The following is a 3,864-nucleotide window of genomic DNA, read 5'->3' as shown; positions in this document are numbered from 1 at the left end:
GGCTTCTGTTAAAGTACTCTAGAGAAACAATAATGTTGTGGAGATGACTTGGGAGGCGGAAGAGGAGATTAAGTGTCACACCCCAATCCTGATAGGGCATGACGGGCACCTGACTCTATCAGGTGCCCGTCATGCTCTATCAAAATCTGTCATTTCAAAAACTTTTAAGAAAATAAAATTTTCCAAATAGAAATCATCTAAAATACATACTATTTTAAAGTACACAAATGACTCAACTGACATCACTCTGTCGACATCTCGACAAACATACCATAGGACACTGTCTACAGAAGTCTCTAAGAAGTAAACTGAACACTATGGGTCAGGACAGGGCCCTAACATACCTATAATCATATATATCTATACATGACTCAGCACAGCTACAGAATGAGGTGGACCTTGCCAATCCCAGCTGACGTCCAAGCATCCTAGATATACACTTAACCTGCCAAATAATCTGGGGCTGCGGGCATGAACGCAATGTCCCCAGGCAAAAATATGTCAGTACGGACAGTGTACTGAGTATGTAAGGTGGTAACAAGTCATAATCATAATTTGACTTAGGAGAGAAGAAATCACAATCTAACTCAGCACCAACAGCCTTCGCTGGAAGAAACATAAATATGCACATGAAGTCTCAACACAATCTTTAAGTAAATAATGCAATCCAACACACATGTCGCTTCCGACATGTTAACAGAATGGTCCCTTCGGACTGTCGCTTCAGGCAGCCTGTTACATCCCGTATTTTCATGTGTTGGAAAGCGTGCGAGTTAAATGATATTAGTAACGAAGACGAGGCTATCCTCCCAAGCTTATGGGTGGTTGTAGTGATGGTACAGGTGTGTTATAAATATTTGAAGTTAAACAAATCTAAGAAAATAAGTCTCGTCGAGGTTCAAAATTTATTTGAATGGAAATGCGGTCCGAGCTATAATACCCCGTATTTTTGGACTAGGAAATTGGACCGACCAACATGAGTAAATTTATTTAAGCCCGGAGAATTTGATCATATTCAAGCGTGAAATGAATATCTTGGTATATACAAGGGATGAAGTCCTGAAACAATTTAAGATGGAAAAGTGTGACGACAATGACTGGAAATAAGATTTTATGTGCGGCAAATGAGGCTATGGATTAGAGCCATGTCATATGAGCGTAATAATGAGTATATGAAGTATGTTAAAAGTGATCCATGTCTAAGTGAATTGACATCGAAGAATTAATTCTGTGCGTAATTGATTAAATGTGGGATTGTAATTGAGATAAAGAATTTAATAAAAATTCATGGGAAGGGGCTGCGTGGCTAACTGTTATATCCCGTAATTTCGCATAATTGGAAAGTCTTGGAAATAATTAGAACTTGTATGTTATAAGGCAATATTTTTATTTTTGTTAATATGCCTAGGTTGTTTATGAAAAATGTTGGTGTGAAATATGGAGGATGTCCAAGGGCAAAATTGGGATTTCGGGAATTAGTTTCGGGAATTACAAAACGAGACTTTAATGAATTGGGCCAAGAAAAATTTGAACAAAAAAAAACAAAATTGAGGCCCAAGTCTTTGGGGTGGCCGGCCAAGAGGCCAAGGCCCAACCCATTTTTAATGGTCATGTGATATACATGTGACCACCCATTTGGATATATATCAAGGCTTCACTTTAGACTTATCAAAAAAAAATCAATCAACTCCACTTTGAGCTTATAAGCCCCATTCGGCCGAACCCCCATTTTCCAAGGAAAAAAATAATTAATTCTCTAGCCTTTGTCTTAGTTCCAAAAAATCTTGTTCTTCCCATATTTGTAGTGCACTCAAGGCGCTCTTCAACGGGATACAATTAGTTTGGCGGAAGAATCACGTTTGCGGCAAGTCGGATTTTCAAGAAAAAGGTAAGAATTTTGCCCCTTAAATGTTATGGAATTTGTATGAATATGATAAGGATTGAGAATAGACGAGCACCTCGTAGTTTTGATGTATGTATGAAACCGTGGTTGTGTGTGTGTGTGGTGTTGTGGCCGTGAGCTATAAGGAGTAGAAGGCAAAGGTGAATTTGATTTGTTTAGTTGATTAGTTGTGTCGTTGTGGCATTTATAATGTAAACGAATGTTTAACGAAGTGAATTGGTATTGAAAATGGTGGCGGATTATTATGGGAATGTATATGACTTTGGTATATTCGTGTATATCCTTGTATAATTATGATATTAAGACTTTAAATGTGAATTATGGTTGTTGTTAACGAATTTGGAATGAAACAATCCGAGTTAGTAGGTTCGTCGTAATTGTTGACATTTCGGATGAAATATGGAAAGTGACGAACTCCTAGAACTTATGTATATTGTTTGGAACATAATTGGAATGTGTTTGAATAACCTTGAATGGGTGAATGAATACAATAATGTGGGCATTAGTTTGGTATTGTGAAGTTTGAATGAAAGTTGTCAACTTATATAGTAAGGAAGAATATTGAAGTTAAGGTGATTTAGCTATGATTTATGATGTTTGTGATGTTTGGGTTGTTGTGTTGATGTATATTGAACCGAGCTAAGTCTCGGGGGTGTTACATATATAGGGGAAGTGCTGCCGAAATTTCGGTAGACGAATATGGGGTTAAATGTAATCTTAAGCTTTGAAATCTCTAATTGGTAACCTTGACCATTTGCAGATTCTGGACGAAACGGGATCTGAGTTTGGGGTGAGCATAAGACGCTTATAAGGTATGTAAAGCTCCCCACTTCTTCTTTTGGCATGTCTTAGTATGTTAGGTTGATATCGGAACCCCGGGAGCAATTCTGCTCCTCAAAATCCGATCTATAAAATGGCTACTATTCACTCAATTCAACTGAAGCCTAATGACCCTATTTTGGCTAGAAAGCAAGTAAGCGTCCGAAACTTATGTAAATGCAATCGGATTACTTCGAAACCTTTATGTATGATCCCATAGACCCCAAATGTCCGTAAATCATGTTCGCCACCTCGACTTGACCCGAGGTGGGCCCGCTAACCCGAGATGCCTTATTCGTTCTATTAGGCTCTCTTTTTGGATAAGTTTCGATAAAGAATCTTCGATTTTGAAATTGTCCTCTATGAAATAGTGTTTTGATTATTATGATATACTAAGCTATGTTGTGAGCCATACGTACCACTTTGGAAACATTTTTGTGAAATAAACTTCCGTACTAACTAATTATCCGACTACTTTGGTTAATGAAATGACTTATGGAGTACTCAAGTTTTGAAAGGCTATTTTGATATGCAAATTGCATTGTTTGCTCACGACTCCGCTCGTGCCTTACTATGACTTCGTTCACCGGTTCCCGGGCCGGTTATGATTCGTGCGCACTATGATAAATTCGGCCGTATGCTGTGTTATGGTTCCCGAGACCTCGCCACAGGGCCGGGTTCCGTTAGGAGTTATGCTGTGATATGGCTGGTGATATGTATGATGATATGTGTGTTCGGGGATGTACGGGGATTTGAACCTTCTGGTGTTATGCTGTGTGTGGCACCAGCGTCGGAGTGGTGACCACGTTCCTGAGCTTTGCATGATTTCGTTTGCATTATGTATATATGATTTTGATAAACATTTTGATATACCGTTCGGCATTTCTCTCTTTTGTATCCTGTTCGCTTTCAGTTGTGGCCTATATTTCTGTACTCCATGCTTTACATACTCAGTACATCTTTCGTACTGACCCCCTTTCCTCGGGGGCTGCGTTTCATGCCCGCATGTACAGACGCCGGTGATCCACCACTGTAGGCTCCACTTCTGCTATTTTGGAGTACTCCCTTTGATTCGGAGTCCACTTTCGGTATATATATCTTTTGCCATGTATATATTTTTGATATCTGACTATTTGGGTACG

This window comes from Lycium barbarum, chromosome 3, assembly GCF_019175385.1.
Source record: "Lycium barbarum isolate Lr01 chromosome 3, ASM1917538v2, whole genome shotgun sequence".
Classification (NCBI taxonomy): Eukaryota; Viridiplantae; Streptophyta; class Magnoliopsida; order Solanales; family Solanaceae; genus Lycium; species Lycium barbarum.
Note: the sequence above shows the minus strand (reverse complement) of the source record.